The 17,681-nt window shown below is 48.2% G+C and overlaps 2 long non-coding RNA genes across 2 annotated transcripts in view; both read left to right on the top strand.

Annotated features, from left to right (window-relative positions):
• Window positions 1-2,077: 2,077 nt before the first annotated feature.
• On the top strand, window positions 2,078-8,395 carry LOC131492557 (uncharacterized). The gene is made up of 4 exons (XR_009252135.1): window positions 2,078-4,922; window positions 5,498-5,645; window positions 6,115-6,170; window positions 7,333-8,395. It is a non-coding gene; the product is annotated as an uncharacterized LOC131492557 (long non-coding RNA).
• A 6,823-nt stretch (window positions 8,396-15,218) lies between these two features.
• LOC131492554 (uncharacterized) overlaps window positions 15,219-17,681 on the top strand; it is a 70,474-nt gene continuing 68,011 nt past the window's right edge. Inside the window, exon 1 of the long non-coding RNA XR_009252129.1 lies at window positions 15,219-17,679. This is a non-coding gene — a long non-coding RNA (uncharacterized LOC131492554). The remainder of the gene's footprint in view (window positions 17,680-17,681) is intronic.

Below are 17,681 nucleotides of genomic sequence, written 5' to 3'. Positions count from 1 at the left end.
AGAGAAGAGGCGGCCATCAGCAAGCCAGGAGGAGAGCTCTTACCAGGAACCCCACGGGCCAGCCTCTTGATCTTGGGCCTCCAACCTCCAGAAAGAAATGTCTCTCGTTTAAGCCACACAGTCTGTGGTAATCTGCTTGAGCAAATTAAGACATCATCCAACGATAAATTGGAAAGATGAAGGGACCCGGAAGTCTTGGGGGCAAGCAGACCCTACAGGCCATCTGAGGATCTGTCTGCCAGCCAATGGGGGCTGCCCTCCCCGGATCCCACCAAGTCTTCCCCAGGGACACGGCCAGCAATTTCACTCATGTACATGTGTGCGAGTGCATCAGCTTTTAGGTTCAGTTTGCTGAGGCCCCAGAACACGGCATCCCTCTTTGAGTCTTCACTGGGCTGGCCGGGCGCCCCTCACCTTTGGGCTTAAGGCCAGCGTGACTCCATCGTGGGCGACGTCCCAGGCGGCCCTGTGAATCTTCAGGCAGGTGGTAAACAGCAGGGAGAGATAAATTCTTAATAAATGGAGTCCCGTTTTGATGCAAATGCGCCTGCTAATAAAGTAGGAAGGAGCGAGAACCACAGAATATTTATGACAGAAGCAGGACTGTTTGGAAACAGACGTTTTATTAGGTTCCCGTGAGGCACCAGCCGCTCTTGTAACATTTCTATTTCGGGGCTTTATGTAGAAAGCAGTCGCTCTATAAATAGCAGGGCAAACAAAGTTAAGGAGGGTTGTTATCATGCGGGGAGGCTGGGGTCTGGAGCCCGGGAAACCATGAGGCTCTGTCCCCGGTCTTGAGGGCTTCTCAGACTAGACCACATCTCCCGTGGTCATCTCCCTTCTGGGTGACCTTTTAGCTCTTTCAAACTCTTCTTAATATTTTATTTATTATTCTTATATTATTTTAAATGTGTATTTATTTTTGAGAGTCAGAGCATGAGCAGGGGAGGGGCAGAGAGAGAGGGAGACACAGAATCCGAAGCGGGCTCCAGGCTCCGAGCTGTCAGCACAGAGCCCGATGCGGGGCTCAAACTCACGAACCATGAGATTATGAGTTGAAGTCGGATGCTCAACTGACTGAGCCACCCAGGCGACTCTCAGACTCTCCTTTTGGAAATACCTCCATGCCTGCCTCTGGGTTCCTTCTTTTCTTCTTTCTCTCTAATCTTTAAGATGTTTCTCTTTACCTTGTAGTTATTTAAAATTTATTTTGAGAGAGAGAGAGAGAGAGAAAGCATGAGCTGGGAAGGGGCAGAGAGAGAGAGAGAGAGGGAGAGAGAGAATCCCAAGCAGGCTCCGCACTGTCAGCGCAGAGCCCGACGTGGGGCTTGAACCCATGAGCCGCTAGATCTTAAACTGAGCCAAAGTTGGACGCTTAACCAACAGAGGCATCCAGGCGCCCCCACTTTGTATTTTGAAAGAAATTCTTAGAAAAGAATTTTTCTTTTCCTCAGAAAAGTTGCAAGAATAGTACAAGGAACATCTATATACCTTTCATACAGATTTCTCTCTCTCTCTCTCTCTCTCTCTGAATACATAGTATTCGCATTTTATTTTGCTGAACTGTTTGGGATTATGTTGCAGACAATATGGCTGTTCACCCTGAAATACTCCAGCAAATATCTCCCAAGAGGGCCTTGCTCTTATATAACCATGACACGATGATCTCATCCAATGCTATGATCTAACATGAAGTCGATATTCACATGTCACCAAGGAAGGTCCCGATAATGTTTTTATAACACTCCCCACCCTCCTTCCACAATCCAGTTCCGACTCGTTCACTGCATTTACTTGTCCTGATTCTTACATCTCCTTGAACCTACAAAGATTCTATCGCTTTTCTTTGGATGCCACAGCATCAATATCTGGAAAGGGAAGCAGAATGATTAGAAAAGGAATTGGAGATTGATTAGAAGGATGAGCCCTGGGGCTCCTGGATGGCCTGGTCAGTTAACGCTCTGACTCTTGATTTTGGCTCAGGTCATGATCTCAAGGTTCGTGAGATCAAGCCCTGCGTTGACAATGTAGACACTGCTTGGGATTCTCTCTCTCTCTCTCTCTCTCTCTCTCTCTGTCTCTCTCTCTGTCTCTGCCTCTCCCCAGCTCTCAAATTTTCTCTCTCTCTCTCTGTCTCAAAAATAAATAAACATTTTTTAAAAATAGAGGGATGCACCCTTACACCATGATGGGAGACGCCTGGGGAGTGAGGTTCTGGAGGGGACATTGGTGGGGATCAGAGGACAGTGCTGAGTGAGAACCAGACAGCCGAGTGGGGAGATGTCTAGAGAGGGCTGTTCCCTGATGGAGCGTTGGTTCTGAGGTCTCTGTAGGCAAGCGGGGAGGTGCTGGGGGAGGAAGCATTACAAAGCAGGAGAGAACAAGGGCCAGGTCGCTCCCAAGGGGACACAGTGGCCTATGTCTGTCCCCACTGCACCTAGAGGAGAAGCCAGTGGCCTGTACCCACACCTGGCCCGGGACGTGGAGGTGGCCCAGCACAATGGTGGCGACTTCCCCTTTGCCCTGATCTTGTGCACGTTGCTCCCTTGGCCCGCCCACCCATTTTTCCTCCCTGCAGACTGCCCTCTCCTCCCATGAAAGTGAGTCTGACAAGCGAGGGGTACCTGGTCGTGCTTGTCAGCGGATGGGCTTCCTCACAGGGCTGAATCTCCACACCACGCTGTCCTTTTCACGCTTTCCTCCCCTCATCTCATTGCTTGTTCTCTGGCTTCTCTTCCCTGTGAGAGTGGGAGCACTTCCTGGGAGGACAGGGCCCAGTGCATCCTGTTTATGTCTGTACCTCCGGGATCCGGCCTCACACCCGGCACCGAGTGCACACGTGGGACAGTGGATAAACGAACGGGTGAACTTGTGGCTCTGCTGTTCTAGAAACCATCTCAGGTAGCTTTGGTGACAACGTGTACTTTTCGGTGCTCGCTGCGAGGGATAGCTTTGTAGATGGACCATAGTGGATTAGACCTGCCAGCCATTTTCAGTGGTGACTTTGTCCTGAGACGGAACTGTTGGAACGAGGAGGGCAGGATTCAATTCCAAGATTCAGAAAATTCAGTATCACCGTGGCGTAAACCAGACAGGAGTTTATTTCTGTCTCACATAAACCGAGCCCGGGGGGAAGCGATCCGCGGAATCCTTAGGGCCCAGCCTTCCCCGACCCTCCACTTGGCCCTCGCTTGGCCCTTGACTCTCTTTCTCCTGGTCCAAGATGGCAGCAGCCGCGTTTCAGGCAGCAGGCAGCAAGAGGGGGAAACGCAGAGAACAAAACAAAAATGCAGCCACCGGACACTTCTGCTTACATTCCGTTATCTAGAACTTCTATGGCTGCAGAAGAGGCTGGGATGTAACCTCTATTCTGGGCGGCCATGTGCCCGCCCAGGTAGGGAGGCTGCAACGATGGTTTTGTCAGGTCACCAGCAACGTTGGCCACAGTTGCGTCTGGGTAGAGGTCGCGTGTCTTCCTTCTCACTCCCTCTTTCACGTGCAGGGTGGGAACCAAGTGGAAGGTCTCAGGCCCCGTGCTCCTGTGCGGGGTCATCGTTAGCTTTTCCCAGGAGCGGGGCAAGCTGGCCACAGCGTGCTGTGATTGGGTTATCTGTGTTGAATGGCACGAGGTTGTCCACAAGGCAAATATCAAATTGCAGGGAGTAGGCTGCACTTAAATGCGCTGGGCCAAAAAAACCTAAGAAACACACAAACAAAAAAGCCACCCTAAACCCAAGGGAAATCTGTCAGGGCTAAGAGGCAGCGGTGAGCAGGGAGGAAGGCAGTATGAGTTCATGGTGGGGCCACGGTTTTGCTGCGTCGTGATTGAAAGAGCGTTTACTATAGGGTGGGAATTTTAAATCTCTTTTTAAAAGCATGAGTCTCCGGGGAGTGTGCCGGAGGCGGGAACCGCTCCCCGGAGAGCAGTTTTGTAACTACTTGTAGCTGAGTTTATTTTGTTTCACTGAAGTATGCCAGGCTGGACATTTCCTCCTGTTCTCATGCTTCTGGACTCAAGAATGCAGAGAGCACGCTGGCCTCCGGAAAGCATCAGCAGCAGGATGTGAACCAGGGACTCCCCCTTCGTGTCCAGAGGGCGAATCACCTTGCTCCTGAGCCGTCAGCGTGGGTGCGGACTGGGGGCGCCGGGGAGAAGCAGGCGCTACCGGTAATGGAAGTGTGATGGGCTGGCGTCTCAGCCAAAGTACACTTGAACGTGAACTGCTGGTGTTTATTCAAGTCGACTTCCTCACGTCCTATGTCCCGGGGGCCTGGGCCGTCCCCGTTACTGCCATTGCTGCGATGGTGCGGGATCCAGCGTGCTCAAGGTGTGTGCCTCTGGGCTGGGCTGATGCCCAGGGCCGGGCTTCCTTTCGGGAGCCGCGTCAGTTTCCCTCTCAGCCGTCACACTCCTCGGCAGGCCAGAGCGACAAAGGCAGGAGTGCGTGCAGTGTAAGTCAATCAACGAAGCAAACAAAATCCAGAGAAACAGCACCTGCCCTCGACTGAGCGCATGCTGTGTTCTAGGTCCTGAATGCCCGAGATCTCAGCACCTCCTCAAGGCGGGGATTGTCTTCTCACTTCGGGGGTCAGGAGAACAGGGTCGTACCAGTTGGGTGATGTGCCTCCGGGTCTGTGTGTGATGGGGCTTGGGGGTCAGGTGGGATCCTCAAGCTGGGGAGCAGCCTAGCCCCATGAATGCTGCCAAGGGGCATCTCTGTGGGAAAGAGGAGGCACTCTCCCTCTCGCGCAGGGAGCTCTGTGGGCTGTGGGGCGGAGCGACCTCCCACGCGGCAGCACCTGTTCCCTCCACAAACCGGCCAGCGCCGCTTTCCTGCCCTTGGGAGCAGACACTGCGGTTGACAAAGGTCGTCCGGCTTATCCAGCCTCTGTTTTCCTGTGACATTGATGTTTATGCCAAGGTAACACCCGCACCTTAGCTTTGGGGCGGAAGGAAGAATTTCCCTCTGTGGGGTATAAGATCTCCTTTCCTGAACTTTCCCCTTAATGTCCGTACCCGCAGCTGAACCCTTAGCCATTTCGGTCTGTTGGTTTCCACACGTTTACTGGTTTATCAAGCTCTGGAGGGATGGCTTCATGTATTTAAAATCCTCTGCCTGGATGGGCGCCTGGGTGGCTCAGTCGGTTGAGCGTCTGACTTCGGCTCAGGTCATGATGTCGTGGTTCATGAGTTTGAGCCCCATATAGGGCTTTGTGCTGACAGCTCAGAGCCTGGAGTCTGTTTGGGATTCTGTGTCTCCTGCTCTCTGCCCCTCCCCCACTTGTGCTCCGTCTCTCTCTCTCCCCAAAATAAATAAACGTTAAAAAAAATAAAAATAAAATAAAATCCTCTGCCTGGTATAGCAGAGAATGACAAATTCTCAAAGACTGATCGATAGATTTAATAATAAAAAAAAGTCACTTCCTCACCTCTGTGTCTTCTCCAAAGCGGCGTTTTAATTCCATTAATAATTTAGTTTTTTTCTCCTACGTCTAGTGGGAGAGAGACCTCAAAGTGTTTAGGCTTTATTGTTCTGCTGAGCTATTCATGGGCCAATGTATTTCCTACTGCATAAACCCAGACTGGACTTCGTGGACGGTGATTACACTAAACCAACACCACAAGGACCCCACCTTACTCCCAGGTACGGCCCAGGGAATTCTTTCCCATTAAATCATTATTTTTACATCCCCATACATAAAATAGTTGGCAGTTTCTATACCGAGGAAACCTTTGTTTCAGGACCTTCCCACATTCCTTCCAGGGGATTTCCTGCATTTCTAAGGCATTTAATCTGTGCTATGGGCAATATTGAAAATGTGTATATCATGATCCCTGCCCTCAAGGAGTTTACAGTCCAGTTGGGAGTCAAGACAAAAAATAATAGAGAACCACAAAGACGATATAGTACCAAGACCTAAATTTTAAACTGCAGGTTGGATCCATTGGCGGGTGGGTTGTAAAATGAGTTTAAGCGGTCACAGTCAGTATTAAAAAATGGAAATAGCAAAAATAGGAAGGATTAACATGCATAGGATATAGTAAGCTTAAGAACTTTTCGGTAAAGTTTTGGTTCTGTTTTATATATAAATAAAATCTGTTTCTTACCCTAGGTTATGGTCAAATATGTGTGGATGTTTCTGACAAGCTATGTGTGAGACGAGTGGAGGTAAGCCTGTGAAGGAATGCCACATGAGAAGGCATTCGTGACTTCTGTTCAAGTTATGGACTCTTGAGAACCCTTAGAACACGATGGGAAATCGCTCTAGAAACCATGCATATGCCGGGCGTTTTGCACATCTCAGTGGCTCATGGACTTTGCAGCCCTTGGTTGCAAGACCTTGGTTGGAGCCCTTTGATCTGGAGATTAAAGCCAGGAGGGAGAGAGAGGAGAAAGGCTGGAGAGCTGGGCTACATTTCCCAGGAGAGAAGATCATTCATCACTCACTTGGGAAGTCAACGAAGGCTTCCAAGGAGGAGAAGCTCGTAATCCAATTCATGTTTTAGGAAGACTGTTGTGGAAGGCATTAGGGGCTAGAGGTCCAACTCAGAGGGTATTGTAATAATTATTTGAGAGCTAACAGAGGCAGATAGGTAGGAGGGCACAACTGTGAGAAGTCTTTTAGGATAAAAAAAAGTCATTGGACTTGGTATTTCTTTGGATATGGAGGCAATGAGGCAGAAGGAGGAATCTGGGGTGGCCTCTTGGTTTCTATCTTTGAGCAGACAGCGTTGCTAATCACTGAGTCAGGACTAAATATAGAAAGGAAAGTAAGTTTGGGGAGGAGCATGAGTTTAATTCTGTAGTGAAGGGACATACGCAAGTATATCCAGGGACCTGATATAATCTCCCAACATTCTCTCTATGAAACTAAAGAGCAAAAGCCGACGAGGGCCAGGTTGGGGTGGGATTGGGGTCCGGCAGAGCTGGAAGAGGAGGGGATTCAGATTTTGTTTGGGTACGTGTGTTCTTTGGTGGAACAGTTTGGTAATCCTGGGGCAACAGGAGTGTCCCAAAGACTCTGAAAGCCCCGATGACAATGGAAATAGCAGGCCAGGTGCATTGGCTGAACTGGAGTAACCCAGAGTAGCAGCCTGGGTTTGGAAGTACAGGGGAAGGGGCTGGTCCGGCCCAGTAGGGAAGAAAGCCCAGCAGGCCCTGGCCACTGTGTGTGTGTGTGTGTGTGTGTGGCAATGTCTAGCTCCATCTGGAACTAAAGCTGGTGAGTCTGCCCAGCCCATTCCATAGCATCTATGGGGAAGAGGGGCTCTGCAATATCCCACTGATCCTGCCGGTGGGAAACATACCAGGATCCCCCTGTCTTTTCCAGGCCCAGGAGTCGGATCCAACTGTGTTTGTGGCTGGTACAGAGGAAGGTGAGATGTATGCAGGAATTTCACGCTCCTTCACTCTTGATAGGTGCTGCTAGGAATCTGGGTTAGAGTCAAATTTGTGTTGGATGCTCTGGGTGAACTCCTTAACTATTTGTTTGTGGTACTGCTAAATATTTCCAGATGTCAGCACCACACATATGCCACGATGCTGTGATTAAAGCGCTCAGTGCTGAAACTCTTTTTTTTTTTTTTTTTTTAATAAGAAAAATACATAAGGAGAAATTAAATCTCCCTTTCTGTCTGGAACCCACCATACAGATCCTGCATTATTTACCAACCACAAGAGTTTTTCCTTGGCTGGTACATGCGTCTCTCCTAGTGTTTTTTCCAGCTGCTCATACAGACTTTGGCAAAGTTACTCACTAGCTCCGAATACCAGGATTACCCCATTCTCGTTTAGCAGTTCAGGGATTTGGCACCTGGAGGAAGAGCAAAGGCGATTTCAGAATCCCACTAATTCCCCAAATGGAACTAAGTGATAGTCCCAGCCTCATGGGGTTGTGTGAAGACGGAAGAGGGCATTGCGTGGAAAGTATCGACTACAGTGCCTGGTACCCACCGTGGTCTCAGGCAAGGCCAGTTCTTTTCCTGAGGAGGGTCACGTGATACCCGACCAACAGATTTTCACATCGGCTGGGGCGGGGACGTTGGAGCCTCTGGTGTGGGCTTGTCTGTAGTGGAGACATTGATCGAAAATCTTGGGAGTGTTATGCAAGAAAAGAAACAGGCAGAAAGAACAGTAGTTCTGGAGCTGAAAGTTTGAATCTCAGACTTCTCTCTTCCTCCCTCAGTGACCTTAGACAAGGCACTCACAGTTGACCCTTGAACAACACAAGGGTTAGGGGCACTGACCCTCTCGCAGTTGAATATCTGTGTATAATTTTTGACTGCTCCCCAGACTTACTACTAATAGCCTACTGTTGACCGGAAGTCTTACCGATGACACAAACAGTCGATTAGCATATATTTTGTATACGATATGTATTATATACTGTATTCGTTTTTGTTTTTTTGTTTTTTTGTTTTTTTTTTAATTTTTTTTTTCAACATTTTTTATTTTTATTTTTGGGACAGAGAGAGACAGAGCATGAACGGGGGAGGGGCAGAGAGAGAGGGAGACACAGAATCGGAAACAGGCTCCAGGCTCCGAGCCATCAGCCCAGAGCCTGACGCGGGGCTCGAACTCACGGACCGCGAGATCGTGACCTGGCTGAAGTCGGACGCTTAACCGACTGCGCCACCCAGGCGCCCCTGTATTCGTTTTTTAAAAAAAATTTTATTATTTACTTTGACAGAGAGAGACAGACAGAACGAGCCGGGTAGGGGCAGAGAGAGAGAGAATCCCAAGCTGGCTCTGCACCATTAATGTGGAGCCAGATGCGGAGCTCGAACCCACGTACTGTAAGATCATGACCGGAGCTGAGATCAAGAGTTGGACACATAACTGACTGAGCCACCCAGGCACCCCTGCATACTGTTACAACAAAGTAAGCTAGAGAAAAGAAAATGCTATTCAGAAAATCATAAGGAAGAGAAAATACATTTCTAGTTCGGCAGTATAGGAAATCCACGCGTAAGTGGACCCCACATTTCAAACCCTTGTTGTTCAGGGTCAACTGCAGGTTTACTGAGGTTCAGTGTCTTCATTTGAGATGGGAACAATGCCCTTCTCAGAGCGCTGTGGGGAAAACAAATAAGAAGTCTGGCTAATGGGAAATTATGGAACAACAAATATGACCTCTCTTATTTCTTGCAGCAAAGTTGTCACAAGAGCGTCACATTCTCAAATGTCTTCTTTGGTGTTACACAGGGGTTTTACCGTGGGTGCTGATGATTTATTCATTCATTCATCTAACAAATATTTACTGAGTCCCTGCTATGTTCTACATGCTGGGGATCCCGCAGGCAACAAACAAAAGCTCTTGCCCTTATTCATGGCTTATTCTAGCGACAGGAGACAGACTGCAAACATATGGTAAGCACAAGCTACCTGTACAGGTGATTAATGACAGATTCATTGGGGAGATTCCAAACCTGACTTAACCAAACTTAGGGATCTGGTGACATGGGAAATCCACGGTCTCTATGCCTACTGAGGCTTTTCCTGGTTAGGGTGACTTTGTTGTGCCCACCCTTGGGGATTCTCTAGTCCTGTATGTCTTGTTTGGTCCTTGTCTGCACAGGCTCAGCAGCTCTGTGGGTCCCCACCCTTAGCTTGCTTCCTTTCCAGGTGACGGATATCCCTGGAGCTTTAAAGGAACACCCAGCTTCGCTTGAGAAATAACCCAGGAGACCGAATAGTGCTTCTGGCTGTACAGAGGACATTCCAAAGAGTTCTGATTCTTTATCGCAGACCGGAGGCATCTCCTTCATGTTTCACTCAGTCATCCCTCAAACTTGTCAGATGCTCTCACACTGTGGTGTTTTTGTTAATGAGGTTCCTGCAGGCTGGCATCTCTTAAATCCCCGCCCACTAAATCCTATCCATTCATCCTGGTTCGGCCCAGATAATCCCTCTGTGGCAGAGAATGTGAGCTACTCTGCAAGATCCATTCTCTTCTGATTCTGGTGGTCATAGACACCCTGAGCTTGAGCTGGACTCATGGCGAAAAGTGAAACATTCCGAGCCATCCCTAAAGCGAAGTGCAGCTGTGTGACTCAGAACTGGCTCCTTCCGCCCTTCTTGCTGGCAGGAACGTGAACTTGGTGTCAGGACTTGGTATCTTGGCAGAGCAACAAGATAGAAGGTGCCTGGGTTCTCAACATGGTGCAACTGTCCCATCAGTCCTGGATGATTGGCGTCCAAGCAATAATCTGAGGGAAAACGAAAGTTTCCTCCCTCCCTCCCTCCCTCCCTCCCTCCCTCCCTCTCTCTCACTGTCTTTCTCAAGCTATTGTTATTTTGGTTTTCATTAGAGAATCCAAAAACTGATATCCTAAAAACTCCTCCTGTGCTGTGAAGTTCCCCCAGCCTGCCTCTACCTATATATCCCCAAAGTGTGCAATTTTACCTCAGTTAGTGTTGTCCTATGGCCATTTGGGAACCCAACAATTTGTATGAGCTTCTAGTCCTTGACGACACAAGCCCTTGTAGAGCAGGAACCTGTCTTATTAAATGTTTACCCCCCATAATAATGAGCACAATGGTTTGCTTTTATTCTTCATGTATTTAATGAATGTCTGCTCCTTGAATTTTTTGGTGAATGAAGAATGATTCCCTGCCTCTCCTGGACTAAAAATACTCTCTCTTTCTAAAGCATCTTTGCCTAGTAGAAATACAAGGCAAACCACATATGTAATTTTGAATTTTTTAGTTGCCACATTTAAAAAAAATGCAAAAGGAAACTGGTGAAATTAATTTTAGGTGTTTGTTTCATTGAGCCCTACATACTCAAAAATGTTGTCATTTTTGTAAGTAATCGATACAAAAATTATTACTGAGAATGTTTTACATTCTTTTTCTCATACTAAGTCTTTGGACTCTGGTATGTGTATTTTACACTTTTAGCTCATCTCAATTCAAACCAGCCACCGTTCAAGTGCTCAGTGGCCACCAGTGGTGAGTGGCTATTGTACCAGGCAGCATAGCTCTAGGGGACCCCGAGCCAGCCCTGAAAGGGTGGGGAGGATTTGGATGGCCTGGAAGGGCATGGAGGAAATGCCGTGAGGCAGAAACAAGGAGTCTTTTTCTAGACGCTTCATGGAACTTGCTTGGCACGGGGCTCTGCAATATACGGGGTACTCCAGGGACTCTTAGGAACTGTTGAGTGACTTTGATGTAGAAAGATTCATGTGGGAAGAGACAGAACCACTGACAAAACTAAAGAAGAAATGGAATCAGAAGAGAAGGGTGTCTGAGCGGAGCTCTGGAGGTCATTGAAGCCAAACTCAGGGCATATCTAACGATATAATGAATAAGGACACAGCCTTGGCTGAGAGACATGGTGTGGGGCTGGGTTTTTCACCGTTGCTGCCTAAGTGACCCTAGATGAGCCATTTCAACTCTCTGAGCCTCAGTTTCCTCAGGAAGCCCATCTGGAAGCAGCACTCTGGTGGGCACAGAGCAGTCTCTTCAAAGGAGCCAAATTCCCAATGGCAAGATAAGGAGAAGCTCACTGGACCAGCTCTGACAACTCTAGGGTCACTGGACAAGGCAGACTCCACGGATGCCCCAAAGGAAGGAGTTTTTCCTTGGGCTATTGAAGCAACGGGTGGTTTCCATCCAAGGAAGGACTGACTTTGCAAAAAGTGGAAACGCAGAGGTTGAACAAGGGAGGGGGCAGCCACCACAGAGTGGGGTGGGCACAGGCAGTTGTGGTACACGGAAGGCAGGAGAGAGACAATGCCTTTCTCTTTTCTCATGGAAGTCCCTTCATGGAGCTCTGGGGTCTACCAGGGATTCTGAGCAGATGGGGCACTAAATGCCTCTCCAACCCAGACTGGGCTATACAAGGGAGAAATGGGGAATCATGGCTGTCATATGGATCATTTGAGGGGGAATCAGGAAAAGTCCCCAAGAACCCCTTTAAAGTCTCAGCTTTCCAGTATCTCAGACACAAGTGCTATTTTGGCCAAAATGTATCCAGGTAATGGCTACAGTTTTCTACATAACTTTCCATACTGGTCATAAAGGACTTAGACCATTCCCACCAAGGGCATTGTGGGAGAAGGCTGTGTGTGCTAAGGGCTGATTTGGAGTTGCTTTCAGGAGGGGGGAAACAGGTCCAGTGTCCCAAAGCTCAAGGTTCCAATCACCGGAACATATGGATGTCCAGGGAACAACGGGACTTGCGGTCAAGGTGGTGGTCTGGGAAATTTGAGTGCTGGATCCACCAGAGAATCTTAGAAACTTATGACTTCGTACTTGGGAAGCTGCCAGTGTTTCTGGAAATGGCTGTGCTTTGGGGTGAGAGCAGCTGAGGAAATAAAAGCGTTAGGTCCAGGACCAACAGCCTGACACAAAATCACCAAGCCAATGCTGTCAGTAAGGGGTTGGCCAACCCCAAGGCCAAGTGTATCTTTGATGGAAAACGAATTCTCAAGGAAGAAGCCTATAATTGGATGAAGTCCCTTGTCTCCCTAGCTTGTGGAAACAGCCAGACTTTCCCCCCTTGTTTTCCACATGGAATGCGAGTTCTCTAAGATCTGGCCTGGGCCACATGGGCTTCAACATTTCCTCATGGTGATGCCTTCCTCGGACAGCCCCCTCTCGGGTGGAGGGGAAAATGTTTCTGCTGTGGCGTCTGGGGAAGCACTTGTTACAATCAAGGTGCTCAACCAAGGTTTGTGAGAAGGATGCATTCATGATGTTCGCCTCTGAACCATTAAGTGACACTTGGCACCTCCTATGTGTTCTTTCTGACTTCGTTCCTCATGCCTGGTGGCCCAGGGGGAGCTGGGAGCCTGCCTTTCATGCCAGAGTCTTAGTGATGCTTTGCTCCTCTTATCTTCCAATAAACCTGATGAACACGTTCATTCTAGAACGTTAGAGATTTAATGTTTCACAGGCACACTGAGTGGCCCGCACTGACAGTTGAGAGCTAAACCAGCCGGGTACGGATCAGGATTGAGGCCACGGCCAATTCACTTCACCTGTCCGAGCTTTTGCTCTCTTATCTGAAAAACAGGGATGCTGATCATTTTTATAGCTACTTCCCAGCGTCCGCAGAGTTCAACGAGATGAAGAAAATGCTCTTGGCAGTAGGCACACAGCAGCCACACCAGTGATGGATTCGCCGGGCAAGAGTCGGAAACGTACAGGCATGGTTTTCTCTTTTGCCTTTCAAGTACGTAACCTTTATGTCAATTGGCTGGCGCTGGAGAAGAGGCAGCATAGGGGAGATTGGGATTTGTCATGGGAAAACCCTCCACCATCCATTTTAGTGACGTCGCTTCAAAACAGGGAGCTGATTGGACAGCTTTCATAAATACAGGGGTAGAGCTTTGATTTTAAGCTGCGACAAGAACGAACACCAACGACACAGCCAAGCGCAGCGGGGAACTGGAGGGGAGCGGTGGTAGGGCCATCTTCCGCTGGCTGCAAGCAAGACGGGGTGCATTATCTGAAGGGACTTTAAGACTGAGAATAAAATAAAGCCAAAAGTGAGTCTACTTTTTATGGTCGCCATATAGGAGCAATTGTATTTCATTTTGAAAGTTTATTTATTTTGAGAAAGAGAGAGAGAGTGTGAGAGAGCACAAGTCGGGGAGGGGAGAGAGAGAGAGAGGGAAAAAGAGAGAGAATCCCAAGCAGGCTCCACACTGTCAGCACAGAGCCCAACACAGGGCTTGATCTCACGAACTGTGAGATCATGGCCTGAGCCGAAATTAAGAGTCATACACATAACTGACTGGGCCACCCAGGCACCGTGTGGGCAATTTTAAACAGTATCTGATAAAATATCCCTCCCCGCAAAAATAGTGTTGTTATTCTAAGTTCTCAACAGTTGGCACAATGGCTGTTGAGTTTTAATAAAATATATATAGACTTTTTGGCATATTTTTATTACCTATCCTTTCCTAAACATTGTATTCTCTGTGAAAGGTCACTTGGAGAACTCCCAGTAGGCAGTTGGGCCCCCCGCCCACTGAACACATGCTTACCCAGCCACACGGTTTATTTCGGGAGTACATTCATCATAATGGTCTGGAAGTATCCAAGCTCACTTAGGGTGCTGTCCCTGTCTCCAACAGCCCCCCACTGAGGTGTGACATATTCCTCTTTTAAAAAATAGTATATCAATTTAGTGGAATATGATCAACAAGAATAAGGCAGATCTATATATAACGATACAAAAATAACCTCCAATATGCAGCGTTCAGGGAAATAAGCACTATACAGAACACTGAAAAATATTTGAAAAAGTGACATGTATGTACGTATGTATGTTTTATACGTGAATAGAATCTCCCAAAGGACAAATAAGAAATGCTAGATTCTGAAAGAACGGTAGGGGCCTCTGGGTGGCTCGATCGGTTAAGCTCCTGACTCTTGATCTTAGCTCAGGTCTTGATCGCAGTGTCCTGAGTTCAAGCCCCACGTTGGGCTCCATGCTGGGCATGGAATCTACTCCCAGTGTGGAGCGTACTTAAAACAAAACAAAACAAAACAACAACAACAACAAAACAAGATGAATGGTAGTACAGTGATCTTAAAGACAAAGACACGTACTTGAGCTACCTCAATTCTGTCATCCGCGTGACTGCTTGGCGATTTCGTGTATGTTAAGAATTTAGCCCAGCCGAGGCTGAGGGTGAAGGGGAAGGTGTAACATTTTTAGTTGGTAGTGTAAATATCAGTTCATACATGAAATGTTTCGCAGAGTCCAAGCGCTGTTTTTCACACTGGCATTCATTTCTCTTTGTCAATTCTTAATGGTTCATTTTAAAGCTAACAAACTCATCAAGAGGGTAATGGCTATTACCGATTATTATGTGATTCTTAGATGAATAACTTGGCCGCATAGAGAGGGGAGTTTTAAAAACTGATTTGCTCTGGGTGTCTGATCCACTGCATGCCTGACTTTTAATCAGGACATAAAAATGCTTTTCAGGCATTATTTTTGTCTTACCCTCTCAAGGTTTGCTCAGAAGCGCAATTTAATCAACACTTGTAATCGGTCACCTTTGGGGCCACTCCGGAGGCTTGCTATGAATTTAGGAGCACCTACTTTCTGGGGCTCTCCAGGCAGTGTCTCAGGATGGCACAGCCACCAACAAGGGCGCCCCCATTCTTTCAGTCGAGGGAGAATTGGCAGAGCTCAGCAGAGAATCTGAGAATGTGCAGGAGCTCGTTCGGGCTGGGCAAAGAAGAGGCCCGGAATAAAGCCTCTCAGGGCCTCTCTTATGCTTTTCTACCATGGATCCTGTTTTCCTACAAAGGACAGGGCTGTGCTTGGCCATGCACTTGCCCAAGAAGGCAGTGCCTCCTCACATAATTCCTGGCGGGTCCTTCCTAATCCCCTCCCCTGGTGAGCCTTGCATCCTAGAATTACAAAGGACCTCTCTCCATTGACTTTTTGGGACTTCATGATGGACTGAGGCATGTCAAACGGGTTTCGGCTGTGCCAATACAGTGCGACTCCCCCCCCCCCCCGCCCCCCTGCCGCGCTGGCCTTCTTCGGGGGTCAGGAAGGAGCATGTGTAACCAAAGATCCCCAGCTGATCATTTTCTGCTTTGAGCAACAGCCTCCCATCTACCCCTGGGGGTGCCCACACAAATACGATTTTGTATGTGTGCCCTTTTGTGCAAGATCTTGGGAAGCACGGCTTTGGGGGCAAAGACAGTGCCATTCTTGGCCGTTTGGGAGAAATGCATCTGTTTTGTGCAGATAAGAAAACAGTGGTTTGGCGTGTTTCGTTGCCTGGTGAAATTACCCGGTGGTTCCGTCGCTTCCAGATCAATCTGAGCGTGAGCCATCGGCAACCCGTGCACAGCGTGTGGCCGGCTGAAAATGCATCATCTCTCGACGTGAAGCTCAGCTATTTTTCTCCAGCTTGGGTTGTTGTGTTGCTTTCTGCTTCCGCCTACAGCCTCTTCACGTCCTCTTGGGGACGTGCTCGGTGACATAGCACAGCTGCACACGCGGCCGTTCTTTTTCTTCCCGAAATGAGGGGAAGGCTCTGTGGCTCCAGTGCCCTGTGACGCAGGCCGTCCAAGAGATGTCACAGTACGACGGTCGGGACCCCCGTTTCGGCAGAGGTGGCACCACCCGTGCCTGAGGGTGATGGTGACAGCTTACAGTAGGTGTCCGATTGTGACACATGAGTGAAATGGAAGTCACAGTTCCTTTCGGGGGGATTTACAAGCTGTCGACTGAACCATCCGGGATTCATTCACATTCTGCTGAGGTTTCGTGTTCTCTTCCTACGGGTAATGAATGAGGTGCGGGCAGCATAGAGGGGTCGAAGCCAGAGCACAATCCGTGGTCGGTAAAGTGCGCTCGGTCAACAAATATTTACGGGAGATCTCTGTGTCGGGCACTGAGCCGTGTCCTGGGGTGCTTTACTCGGCAAGATGGCGAGAAAAGTTATTGTAAAGGCCCAAAGAAATTCTTATGAACAAAAGCTGGAGGTGTTTTGAAGTTACTTAGAGGTGGTTATTTGAAGGAGAACGTGTAAGGCGTACCTGGGTGGCTCAGTCGGTTAAGCGTCTGACTTCAGCTGATGTCATGATCTCACGGTTTGTGGGTTTGAGCCTCGAGTCAGGCTCTGTGCTGACAGCTCAGGGCCTGGAGCCTACTTCACATTCTGTGTCTCCCTCTCTCTCTGCCCCTCCCCTGATCACGCTCTGTCTCTCTCTCTCAAAAATGAATAAACATTGGGTCGCCTGAGTGGCTCAGTCGGTTGAGCATCCGACTTCGGCTCAGGTCACGACCTCGTGGTCCGTGAGTTCGAGCCCCGCGTCGGGCTCTGGGCCGATGGCTCAGAGCCTGGAGCCTGTTTCGGATTCTGTGTCTCCCTCTCTCTCTGCTCCTCCCCCGTTCATGCTCTGTCTCTCTCTGTCTCAAAAATAAATAAATGTTAAAAAAATTTTAAAAAAATGAATAAACATTAAAATTTTTTTTAAAAATAAGGGAAAATGTATAATGGCGTCTGTCTTCCGTGTTTGTAAATGCGTGTGGCCAAATCCTCTCCAGACTTGTGGGCTTAACTCTGGGCGTTAGCAGAGCTCCGGACAGGTACAATTGGGGACCATCGTGTGTCCCAGTATTTAAGAATATAAATCAGCCTACCAACGGTTAAATAAAATATGCTCTGTCTTCTTACTTTTTTTTTTTAATCTTTATTTATTTTTGAGAGAGAGAGAGAGTGCACACTCGCGTGAGCAGGGGAGGGGCAGGGGGAGGGTATAGAGGATTCAAAGTAGGCTCTGTGCTGACAGCATGGAACCGGCTTGGGATTCTCTCTCTCCCCCTCTCTGCCCCTTACCTGTGCTCGCTCTCTCTCTCTCTCTCAAAATAAATATAAATAAACTTAAAAAAAAAAAAACCCACACGTTCATAAGGACAACTGAAAAACGTGTAAAGCTGTGATTTGTACATGACCAAAGTTTGGCAGCTGTCCCAAAGCGGCCGCATTAACTATTACTACACGTGCTTAAATGTTCCTTTGTTCTGTTTGAATGACTAACAAAATGAAGGCGCATAATTTGTAATTATTTCACGTTTATTTCCTTAAATTTTTGTCTTCGGCTCAGCATGGTCACGAATTCTGTCGTTGTTGCAAACGTGTTCACATAAGTTTGTTCTGTCGACGGCAGTGAGCTCAAGGATTCAAAAAATGT

The sequence above is a fragment of the Neofelis nebulosa genome, chromosome 13 (genome assembly GCF_028018385.1).
Source record: "Neofelis nebulosa isolate mNeoNeb1 chromosome 13, mNeoNeb1.pri, whole genome shotgun sequence".
NCBI lineage: Eukaryota > Metazoa > Chordata > Mammalia > Carnivora > Felidae > Neofelis > Neofelis nebulosa.
The sequence above is the reverse complement of the archived record's forward strand: the minus strand, read 5'-3'. Positions and strand labels throughout refer to the sequence as shown.